The sequence below is a fragment of the Camponotus vicinus genome, unplaced genomic scaffold, assembly GCF_025532165.1.
Source record: "Camponotus vicinus isolate PSW18456_S1 unplaced genomic scaffold, iyCamVici1.0 SCAF_8, whole genome shotgun sequence".
Classification (NCBI taxonomy): domain Eukaryota; kingdom Metazoa; phylum Arthropoda; class Insecta; order Hymenoptera; family Formicidae; genus Camponotus; species Camponotus vicinus.
In genome coordinates, this window is record NW_028141980.1 from 17,075,748 (window position 1) to 17,088,915 (window position 13,168).

At 29.9% G+C, this 13,168-nt stretch overlaps 1 protein-coding gene and 1 long non-coding RNA gene across 5 annotated transcripts in view; one reads left to right on the top strand and one right to left on the bottom strand.

The window, feature by feature from the left end:
- LOC145975813 (uncharacterized) overlaps positions 1 to 13,168 on the top strand; it is a 118,555-nt gene that overhangs the window by 45,946 nt on the left and 59,441 nt on the right. The gene's annotated exons all lie outside the window — the stretch shown is intronic.
- Positions 1 to 13,168, bottom strand: part of LOC145975814 (uncharacterized) — a 211,806-nt gene that overhangs the window by 11,090 nt on the left and 187,548 nt on the right. For 2 of the 3 annotated variants that reach the window (XR_014440091.1, XR_014440093.1), the window contains exon 6: positions 7,146 to 7,614. The exons of the other annotated variant lie outside the window; for it this stretch is intronic. This is a non-coding gene — a long non-coding RNA (uncharacterized LOC145975814). Of the gene's footprint in view, positions 1 to 7,145; positions 7,615 to 13,168 lie in introns of those variants that run through there. 3 annotated transcript variants of the gene reach the window in all.

The following is a 13,168-nucleotide window of genomic DNA, read 5'->3' on the forward strand; positions in this document are numbered from 1 at the left end:
GTCGATTTAATTCGTAATTAAAATAAATGCGCGCTAAATTAATTCTAATAATAATTTTTAATCTAAATTAACATCGCAAAAGTAATCGAATTATTAATTTCAAATAATCTCGTTAAAATTAATCCGGCTAATAAGGCAAATAATCAAATAGTAATTAAAACACAGATACGGAGACAAGTAAAGGCTTTTCTTTGCCAGAATGTGTTTCTATCGGATAATTAATCCGAGCGAAAGTAGCTTTCCCTCTCGTTCAGAAAAGCTGATCTCTCCCAGATAAGACATAATCCCTAAAGGCAACTCGTGTAATCTTTCCTCTCTTATCGGGTGTCGCGTATCCTTTGGTAAGCCCTTCGTTACTAAAAGCACGCGTGGGAGGAAGCACGCGCGCGAATCCCTCGAGGGCCGAGCTTTAAATATTCACGATTTAATCTAAACTTACATCTTATCGAGGCAATCCCGAGCCCGCGGATTGGCTGTCGTCGCGACGAACGAGTTCTCTCGCAAATGTGCGAGTTCCACCTCGAGGGTACAGGGACGACGACGACGACGATGACGACATCGCGTCGTGCAAACGAGACGAATAAAGAACGTTCTTAGAATCTCCAAGGCGAGAGAGTTATGTCGTAATATTTTATAGCGAAACGCCGCCGCATCGAGATACCCTATATCAAATTATTCCCCACACCGGAAATATTATGCGCGACATTTTTCCACTATCTAGAAATTTAGACATGTTAGACGTAAGAGTTTGCTAAAACAAAATAAATTGTTTTATATCTTTGTTTATGCGCCATGAAAATTAAGCTTCCATGTATTTCCCTATTTGCGTACAAGTTTTTGCATATCAAGATCAATCCCTTAAAGTAATATATCGCCAACGAAACGAAGCATCATAGTACCTTAGAGTTGTACAAGACTCAAGACAAGATGATATTCTTAAAAATTATATTGCTATCGAAAATTTTTGACGATTTAAATCTTGTCCTGAGTGAATATTTGTAACAAAAAAAATCTCGTCTTGTCAATTTTATTGACAAGTTTCATCTAATATTTTTATCTAATATTTAATATTTATCTAATATTGAACAATTGTTTAAAATGATATTAAATTTTTCAAATTTATGGATAATATAATGATTTCCTTCTCATTTAATTTACACACACACGCACATACACACACATATAAATAAATATGTTGATATAAATGTTTTTATTTATTAAATAAAATTTTTCAAATTCGTATGTTTTTATTTATTAAATAAAATTTTTTAAGTTTGTATAATATAGTGTGATTTTTTTCTCATCCAATTTATAAATATATATATTTCAACCATTTTTTAAAAGCAGTAATCTTGATAAAATTAATGATTTTAATAATCTTGATAATCTTAATCCTGATCTCAACAATTAATTAAAAATCTTGTCTTTACTTACTCTTGAACTTTGAAATAAAATAAGACAAGGCAGAACAATATTAAAATTTTTCTTTATATTTCGTGCAACTCTAATATACATGCAATATTTTGTGACAAATATATACGCGCTATATTTATTCAATAATTGTACAAACAATTTTCTCTTCTTTATTTACCCGTTCCTATTTATACATTCTGTATTTATAGATTCGTATTAAAATACTATAAAAAAATATCATTCATGCCTACGGGAAAAATTACACAATGTCATGAAACGCGAGGGAAAACACGGCAAAGATTCCCCTTTTACGGTAAATCTTTTTTCTCGGCGCGCGAGAGCTGCTTTTACGATGATTATTATGTTCAATGGAAAGGAGCATGGATGGGAAATTTAGAAAAAGCGATGACGGTGCGCAGAAAAAGCAGAGTAATAGGCACGCGGTGTGGCAATTTATTATCTGGCAAAAAAAATTAGTTGTTTTCCGCGTTCGCGCGCGGAAACCGCTTGAAAAATCCCTCGTCACGTTACTTACAATTCTCGTGCAATATTAATGAGCTCCTACCTGTCGTGGCAAAAGTGCGTCGCCGCGAATTCATTTGAAAAAATATACATTGATTACGCATTATTCCCTTACGTCGTGTTTACGTCATTTCATCGTATATGAAATTTTATCATACATCTCATTCTTCTCAATCATCCTCTATCATCCTATCCTCTATTATTATTTGCAAGAAATATTTAGATTAATATATATTTTTTTTTTCATTTTGAATTTAAGATAAAATATAATAAATAAAATTTAAGATAAAATATAATAAATAAAATATGAAAATGCGCATATATTAATACGTTCATAAATTTCGAGGTAAATATATTCCATAATGATAAGGCAGTTTTGTAACAGCAATAACTCAGAAATCGTTATCACCGTCAATATAAGTGCCCTTGCAATATTGGCACATTCTATATGCTATTATAATCGACTTGCTATCGCTGTATACACACATACGAACACACACACACATACGCATACACACTCAAGAAGTTTAGGGAAAATTTGCTGACGCATCTTATAAATGAAGGGTTTCGGATAACAACAAGTTCGGCCACGCGTGGCAAATTTTACAAATGATGCGTCTGAAGCGCCGTAAATCATTAACGAGATTTAATAAAAATTCTCATTTGTCGAGAGAGTGATATAGAATTTCGCCCTACTTATGCGATCGACGTCATACAATACCGGTCAAAAGTGTTATTAAAATAGAAAATTGTTAGTTTAATGAAAATAAAGATATGTGTAACTATTAGCTCTGATATTTTATTACTATTATTTTTTATGCCTTAATATCATGAAAATTAAAAATTATAATGTAATAACACTCTATTAATCAAAAATAGCTGAGCATTTGCAATCAAATATCAGTAACAATTTAAAAGAAAAACTATTGTCAAGAATGCCAAGAATATTGAAAGCAAAAGGAAGTTATTTTGAAGAAGAAATTTCCAAAATTTAATATTTCTATCAATATTTGTTCTAATTTTTAATTTTTACGACATTAAAGCATAAAATAGCAGCAATAAAATATTATTCATTAATATATATTTTTGTTCATTAAAGAAACTATTTCACTATTTTTATAAGTGATGCGATACTTTTGATGGATATTGTACGTCCCGACTAATATTACATCATAATCTGGAAAGAGTATCGCCGGGGAAAAATTATAAAGCAACGTCGCGAACGAATATTCGCGTCATTTTATTCGCACCCCGCTATTGCCAGTAATTACAGAAGAAATGCCGCCGTCGAGGTGAATTGAAATATCGACGCTGTACTAAAAGATTGATCGAAAAAAAAGAGAGAGAGAAAGGGAACAGTGAGACAATTACAAAGGTCGGACTAGATTGACGATATTTCAACGTCAAGAGTGTAAAACGGAAATGCACGAAGGACGCGCAAAAAGCGAAGAGTATCGTCACCAATCGATGTTCCTAATCGAAGGCAAACAATTCCATTAATATTCAATAGAAAAGAGAGAGAGAGAGAAAGAAAGAGTTAACATGTATTCTCTTAATATTGACAAAATATTCCACAGCGTATTACTTTTATGTTTCGTGATCGGCGAAGCTTTCGATACACTCTTTGCATGTCGGGGCAGTCCATTAACGATATTTATGTAAACGGAGATAATAAAAAAGAACGATAGAAATATTAAATGTATCTTGCTTCACGTGATATGTTTGAGCAAGAATATATATACAGGGTGTCAGGGAAATCTCTTCCCAAAAAAAGCTCTTGTAGCTTACCTTGAGAGCTTTTCAAAACACTACAATAAAGTATTTTTTCATCGAGTACTTTTCAAGTTATGAGGCTTGAAATAATTTCTTAATTTTTACATAAATCATAAAATATCTAGTAAAATATTCATTTTTCGATTATCTTACCTTAATATTTTTATGTGCAAAATAATGAGATGAATCAATTGGTGTAAGGAAAACACATAATTGTTTCGAAAAAAATATGTAATTGTTAATTGCAAATTACATATTTTTTCTTCGAAACAATTATGTGTTTTCTTTACACCAATTGATTCCTCTCATTATTTTGTACATAAAAGTATTAAGGTAAGATAATCGAGAAATGAATATTTTACTAGATATTTTATGATTTATGTAAAATTAAGAGATCATTTCAAGCCTAACTCGAAAAGTACTCAATAAAAAAATACTTTATTATAGTGTTTTGAAAAGCTCTCGAGGTAAGCTACAAGAGCGTTTTTTTGGAAAGAGATTGCCCTGATACCCTGTATATATTTAGTAATATATATTACATATATATTAAAAGTACTTACACATTTTATATTTACATATTTGCTGTCTGCAATATTTAAGTAGTTTGTTTATAGCCCGATGTAAGCTGTATTTAATGTAAATGCTATTACAGCTTTTTCTCGTTTACGCTATTGATATGAATATTCTTATTTCGAAAGTGCGGTTGGCTGTTTCTCCGGCAGTTTCTCGTTTTCAAGACTGCTTCTTTGTGAGAAGCTTCCCCACTCGATATCGATTATCCTCGGCGTTTGTTCTCTACCTTTCTTCATCGACGTTTCTTTCCCTTCCATCTACTGTTTGACTTCCACTCTCGCCTTCCCCTAATCGTTCTGAAGATCTTTTAGATTCTCACAAATAGCGAGAAATTCCCTTCTCGATTGAACGATCCTTGTCTGTTCCATTCACGGAAAATCGTAGCGAGCCACTCTTTCTTTCTCTTTCTCTTTCCGCCTTCCCTCACAACGATAATTAATTAAATAACGATAGCAAAACTTTTACAGCAATTTGAAAGTTAGAGGCATTCGCACATTCACATAAATCTTATTCTAATTTCGTCTATTTCGCGTAAATAAAATACCTAAAATTACAATAGTATTTTCGAGCTCTTGGATAAAAAAGAAGGAAAGAAAGAATATAAGATGCTTGAAAAATTATATTTTGATATAGGATAAAACGATGTAATATACTCTGGCAACGGAAAATATCCCACTCATTGTTTTCAGACGTAATGACTTTACCAATAAGTTTCGTATTAAAACGGGAATCGATAGATGAGTGCACAATCAGCTGGGAAACCGAACAGAACTGCTCTATGATTTAAAAAAAATTACAAAATCTTAATAATTTTTAAGAAGAAAAAGTTGTAAAATTTGTTATAGTAATAATTCTAATTACGTAAGTAATTCCAATTATTTTTCATTTCATAAAAGTAGTTATCATTATGTTTACACATGTTCTTTCTATATAACTTGTAAAACATAATTAATGATAGCTCTATACAAACGTTTTTTTTATTCGATACATATGAGGATGTATTTTTTTTTAATGTAAAAATATCGTATAGAAGTAATATCATAACTTTTTTTTTCAAGAAATAAAGAAATATGCAATTCTTGTAAATAAATATTCAATCAATATTTTTATTGAATTAAAATATGAATTTTTATGTTCCGTTGTGTGCGTGTGAATTTTATACATGAGATAAAAAATTTATTTTTTTATTGAATGTATAAAATTCGTGACAAAACATAAAAATTCATATTTTAATTCAATAAAAATATTGATTGAATATTTACAAAGATTGTATCTTATTATAGTTATTAGAAGCATTTTCATGGAAATCCGGAGGTAAACGCCCTTTTCAATTTTTAAAATGTTGATCTCATAATTAAAATATGACAATTAATCAAAAATCGATGCAAATAATATATAATTGTAATATTAGTAAATCTTTCTAAATTTCAACAATAAATTCTGTTCATCACAAGTGTATCTTAAATTGATTTAAGCAGATATGGGACATGTTATATCATTTTACCCTAGATATTTTTACAAATCAAACTTTTAATTTTTAAATTCACTTTCCTCTAATTAAATCAGATTGATATATTCATCAGATTGATATATTATCTACTTCTGTTTTCTTCCACTTCCTAATTAATTTATGATTCATCCACGGTCTCTCGTAACAAAGATTTTACGTTATCGACGCGAGGAACGAGGTTTATACATCGCGTACGAACATCAAGCATGGTCGAGCATCGTTTGAAGCACTGATTGATGCCGCCAGGCAAAGAGAAGAAGCCAACAGTAGGATGGGAGGGAAACGAAAATGGACGGGGTCGAGCAAGAAAGAAATCGGTCGCAATCGCGCTTGGCTGCATACGTCAGATGCACGTATGTACGTACATACATCGATTGCCTCCAATCGATCTTCCGTCGAGGCGAGGATCTCGCGCATCGACGGAATTTCTATCGCCAACTGGCTGCACATCCCTCAGGGAATGTGCTAGAGCTGCAACTTCAGCCGACCGAAATGAAGCTACATCTGTGAAATAATTAATGATTTATTGAACCACGCAATTACAAGTTTTTATATGGTTTTGCGAGTCTGTGATCTCTTTAAACCATTAAATCTTTATGTATTATGTGTGCAATGCGATAATTTTGCAGCAATTAAATTAATTAAACTAAATAATTAATATAATGATATTTAATAGATGTATGAAATAGTATGTAAGTTAATTATCTAGAAATGATTATTTTAGAAAATTAAAACTTGTAATTGAAAAATTATGATAGAAAAATTATTTTAGAAAATTAAAAATTGAATACTTCTTATATAAGAATGAAAAAGGAAACAAAATTCGATTTTTTTTATATTTACTATATATTCGATATAAAAAATTTTTTAAATATTCGGGACCTTTTGAGACAATCTCTGTACTTACAAGTATCAGAGATATACTTTTTTCGAACTTCACCAGAAATTCCTCTATTAATTTCTTTTAAATCACTTATTTTTCTTTTTTTCTCAGACAAAATACTGCACAATTAATGATTTATTCCATGAAATTACAAGTTTTCACATGGTTTTGAGACTCTATAATATCTTTACATTATTAAATCTTTATATATCAAATTATAATTTTGTAGCAGTAAAGCTAATTAGCTTTTAAAAAAAATTATCTTAGAAAATTAAAAATTATAATTGAAAAATTATAATAGAAAAGTTATTATATTTAGAAAATCTAAAATTATAATACAACAAATTCAATATTTTTAAAAACAATAAAAAAAAACAGAAATCGATATAAAAAAAATATTCGGAACCTTTTGTTTTTCGGAATCAAAATCTTTGTGATTACAAGCGATATTTTCTTTTAAGATTTGACGGGAAATTTCTCTCTCTATTAATTTCTTTTAAATCATTTATTTTTCTTCACAGAGATCTCGTTACATTTTTTCTCCTAAATTGTTATTTACTCGCGTTATTTACCCGCTCAGCGTATCGAGCGGCCTGATCGAAAGCTCAGCACACGGAATCGCAAATTGTTTGCCATCCACCGAAGGGGATCCTCGTGGAACGCGCGCGAAAGGAGTATCCGGGACATGTGGTATCCGAACCGGGTCTTCAACGATCGTCTACAGGAAGCTTCAAAGGAAACGTATCACAGTCGGTGGATCCGGATTTCGTTAAGCGTTTCTGTTGTGCAAACACGAATTCTAGAGTCGAAGTCTTGGCAAGACACCCGGTAACCAAACGACTCGCGGCGTGTATGCGTTCTCAAATATATGCACACGAATCGCAATCGAAGATACTGACTGAATTCTTGTAGTCTGGGAACATGAGCGAATTCCGTTTCTCTGAAACAGATAAAAAAACTTATTAAAATAATGGAAGTTGCTCGTGTATTCGGTTTATTCTAGTTTACTTACGTTGAAAGATATAATTTTATTTAAAAAATTAATAGCTAACTAATTCTATTTGTTTCTTCATTATATTTGGTTTCCATTTTCTTCTCATTAAGAAAAAAACGTTCAACGTTAAAAGAATAATTTTATAAAGAATGATTTTAGAAGTTAGTATTTGTTATTAAAGTCTCAAACGCGTGACTAGTAAATTAAAAGGTACTATAAATTTGATTTTTCCAATCTTAAAAAAATAATAATTGATGGAGACTAATAGATATTGAGTGAAAAAAGTTATTTTGATGGATTTTTACCATAGTCTGTAACAATTTATATATTTAATAAAATTAATTAATAAAAATAGAATAATTAAATAATTAAAAATTAAATTAAATAAATTAAATAATTAAAAATAAAATTAAATAAAAATTTAAATATAATTAAAAATTAAATTTCTTCATAAAATTTATGCACGATAACAAGGGATTGTTCAAGGGTTAAAATTAATCGGCGAGTTAGATAATTACCGAGATATGTCGAATATAAATGAGATTAAGAAAAGATATAACGCCAGAGATTCGCCTACGGGATTTAAAAGATAACCATCTCCATTTAAAGCACCCTAGCAGTCAAACGTGCGAAAGAAAGATGTATATTAGTGTATACATATGTATGTGTGTACATCGTAGAGAGGAAAATGCTTGAATTGGGCCTGTGAAAACAACGCGACATATCATGTTCTCTCACTACTGACATCATGTTGCACAAGGAGAATGTATGCGAGTATACATGCTGTTTCATACTGAGTGTATAATTCACGGTGATAAGTTGCATTAATTTGTTCGTCATATTGTACGTTTGTGACGCAAGTATCACCGCGAAAAATGTTTTTTTTTTGTTTTAGAATGATAATAATATATACAATATTGTTGCATCATCATAATAAAAAAAATCACTGTCATATCAAGAAAAATTATTGTACGCCGACAATATGTATATTTAAAAAAAATATGACATAAAATAATAATATTATTATATTTCCTTTGTGTTTTCTTTCAAAGATAAAATATTATTTTACATAAAAGCAAGGATTATCAAGGGTATCTCGAGATTTCTTCCTCAAGATTTATTTTTTCTCAGATTTTTTTTACATAAAATATGTAGACCATTATTTATTATCACAAGTATTGCTCATATTTTGATTAACGATTCGATGTTGACAAGATCTTATTCGTTATTCAATTCGCAGCCAATTTAAATTCATCGAATCTAACTGAGAGCTATTTTACAAGCCAAATCTAATGAGAAACATAAAACACGGCCATTTTTATCGATGCGCAACTAACAGCCATTTGCGATTATCGAGGCATTTATATTTTATTTATGATTGATGAATATAGAAAAATCATAACAAAACGAGAAAATCATCACAAATAAATAAATAGACGATCGTATTAATAAATACTTCATTACGACGATAAAGACTTTCATTTTAATAAACGACCGTGGGAATCTATTGATTATATGTACAGAAAAAAAATGTTCTCCAAAGTTTATCAATCCTGACAGTATCATCGATTCTTCAGAACCAATTTTACTTTATATATGTAAATTACACCGTTTGTTATCTAATAATTAAATCCAATCGAAATAATTAAAAATATAAGTTTTACTATTAAATAAACAGTTTTCTCAGAAAGTCGACATGAGATCGACACTGTTGACGCAACAACTTCTACTAATGTTCAAACTCATCAATTTTCCTGTAGACGCTTAGAATATACCTCGTGTAATCAAGATAATGAATTATCAAATGAAACTCGTTTCCCATTCGAATAATCTATCATTGTACTTTAAAAGTGAAAAGTTTCGACCGTCCGGTGGATCGGTTTACACTACTTTGTTTGCGAATGACTGAGCGTAACTACTTGTTTCTCAGGCGGAGAAACATAGATGTACACATGTACGTGTACGTACAAGCACACGAAAGCGGAAGTGCGCAAGCGTGCAAATAAAAGTTTCAGAACTCGCCATTTTCCGTTTTTGTCCTTCGCTCGATCTAGATGGAGAGAGATTGCCGGGCGCGAGTAAATAAATGAATATCGTCATCGCTCGTCTTCGTCTTTCTCTTCAAAGTCTTTTGTTCTCCTTCTTCATGAACAAATATTATTTCTGATTTTCTCTTTAAGGTTCATTCTTGAAAATTTCTTAAGGGCTTAGTCTACTTTAGAGGGTCAAATAGATTCTTCTTTAATTTTTTAAAAAATATGATTTCTGGAGAATGTGTCTCTTTCAAAATTGAAAAATTCGCAAGATTAATGGAGTTATAAAATTATGAATACTTACAAAACTTTTTTTAAACACATTTTTCTAAAAACATTGCTTTTAAAGTGTTGGCATGATGGATATTTATATTGAAAAATATAATGAATCTAATAATTATTTTTTAATTATTTTTTAAATTAAAGAGAACTCTTTTTCAGAATATTGAATTTAAATAGAATTGAACTTATTAATTTTTTTGTAACTTTGAAGAAATAAATAAGCAAAATTAAAATGTGATTAAAATATGATTTTTAAAATATGAATTTTTTAAATAGTATTATTTTGTTATTTTTCAATTTTCTCTGCTGTAATTAGATTCAATATCCTATGAATATTCCATAGAATAAAACTAAAGCAAGTTTATTCATTTCAAATAATTACACGAGGAGCAACTTATTGTATTATCGAATCATGTATTTTTTAACACACAGAAAAGCATATTGACCAAAAAAAACTAATATCTAAAAGCTAAAGATTTAAAAATACTGACGTACTATTTAAACATCAATAAAAACACAAAATATTGGATTAATATCTAATATTCTTGAAAAAAATTTCTAAAAATTATCAATTTTCATATTATTATAAAGTAGATCTATCTATTATTGTCTTGTCGTTAAGTGTAGATTTACATTATAAATTCTGACGATAAGGAAAAGGAAAAAAGAGCATGTGCAATCATATTAAAAAATAATGTTCTAAAACATGTTAAATTTACTTGTTAAATATTGTTAAATGTTTAAAATTTGCACGTTAAATTTTTAAAAATGTTTAATGTAAAATCAAAATAATTTAAAGTTTCTAGCGAAATATTTTACAGCGAAATTACAATTACATTTTGTAAAATTAATATTTTTGACGCCTAGTCGAGCATAGAAAAAATTTATTGGTAAATTTAAACTACGCATTATGTAGTTAAATTTGATACTAGATCAATGATATCAAGGATAACACTATGTGAACGATTCTGGAAAGAATGGAAAGCACAATGTAATTTACATTTAAAAGATTGTGCCGGGGTATAAAGTGGATTTTCTTTTCGATCTAAAAGAGTCGAGAATGAGACGACGAAAAAGAAAGGGGGCGGAAAGATCAGCGGAGTGGTCTATTCGACAGTAATTAAGAAAGTTGCAAGCGCACGAATCGTCTCTTATTAAAGCCCAGCGTTCCTAAATCGAAATTTATATCTAGGTTACTGTTCGGACGTGCGTCCAAAGGAAGGCGAATTTATCATCGAAATTATGCGGGAAATTTTAATTAACTCATCCTCTGTTCCACTTTCGCTTGTTTCTGGAGATTCCTCTCGAATTCACGAGAGTAGAAATCGCTTTGAATGGCACCAAGTTCGAAAATGATCATATTTTCTAGAAACATAATGTCAAAGTTTAGAGATCTCATTTAGATATAGAGTTCATGAGATACCAAGACTAGTTTTTATATAGTCTTGTATTGTTTCAAAATTCGAGACAAGATCAAGATTTTTAATTAATTGTCAAGACAATTCTAAAAATAAGATTATCAAGGGATTATTGGTCCTGTCAAGATTATTGATTTTTAAGAAAAGCTAAAATATGTGTATATGTAAATTAGATGAGAAAAAATCTCACATACACATTATATTATATATAAACTTAAATAAAAAATTTTATTTAATAGATAGAAACATTTGTATTAACAAATTTAGAAATAATTATTAAGATTGCACGAGATAATAAGTTTTAATATTGTCTTGTTTTGTCTCGAAATTCAAAACAAGACAAAATTAAAATTTTTCAGATTTTTGATTAATTATCAATATATCAACATCATCAAGAGTCTATATTTATACTATATATTTAATCAAGATTATTGATTTTTAAAAAAAGTTAAAATATGTATGTTTGTTTTTAGATGAGAGAAATTAAATGAGTAAATATTAGATGAGAAACATATAAATTAGATGCGAAGATATACCGATATTATAGAACCTAGATACCTATATTATATAAACTTTAAAAAAATTATTTAATAAATATATAAAAACACTTATAAAATGCTAATAAATCTAAACAATTAATACAATAAACAAAATAAATAATATAATAAAATTTTACAATTACTTAGTTACACAAAACTCTTTATATACACCATATATATGTAGTTCTCTGATTATGTACGTACCTATATGTAACAAGCTGCATTTTGATATCACAGTATGCAACTGTCTTTGCATAAAAATAATACATTATGTTTCAGAGAGTAAACGAATGACATAAATAATAATATATAATCTTATATTATGTTATAAAAATTATATTAAATATTACTTTAAACATTCAATATTAGATAAAAATTGTTAATAAAATCGAAACAAAACAATAGACGACATTATTGCTACAAAGATTTATTCAAGATCAAGACAAGACCTTCGAAATTTTCGAAAATACAATATTTTTGTCAATACAATATTTTTACGAATATTGTCTTGAGTTTTGCGCAACCCACACAAATGAGAAAATAAAAAAGTGTAATTGCAATTGAAAGATTGAGAGCAAAACTAGTTTGATTTATATGAAGTCCACTTTGAATATAAAAGTTTATTCGAAGAAAAATACAATTATGGATATAATCCATAATCCTCCTGCTTCGAACCCTTCGATTTATTGTGAGAATTAAAAACAAAATTCTATATACAAACGTTATTTTTATTCTTGGTATTTCTCCGCTTTCGGTTATAATTTAATCTGTAGCTGCCGGATAGAAGTAACGCGCAAAACAAACGGCTCGAAAAGGTGAAGCGAGCACGCGGGTTTTCGCGATAAATTCTCGAGAAGCTCCCGATGAAAACCTCGTGGACGAAACTCTCGTGAGATAAGCGAGTTATCGGCTCTCGCTAACCAAGTTAAGAATGTCCTTCCTACAGGCGTTACGCGGCCGTAATCGCGCCAACGAGTCCTGGCAGTAACCCGTTAACGAAGGATCATCCACGAAGAAAGGATACTACTCGACAAGATTTCGAAACCCATGAAAGTCGCGCTTTTCTGATCCATCTCTCTCTCCCTCTTCTCCTTCTCTTTCTCTGTTTCCTCTCCCTCTCTCTCTCTCTCTCTCTCTCTCTCTTTCTATGTTTCCCTCGCCATACCCGCAGGACATTATTTCAGGATTAAAGCTGCTGTTCTCTCGCCCGGGTATCAACGGCGAATAA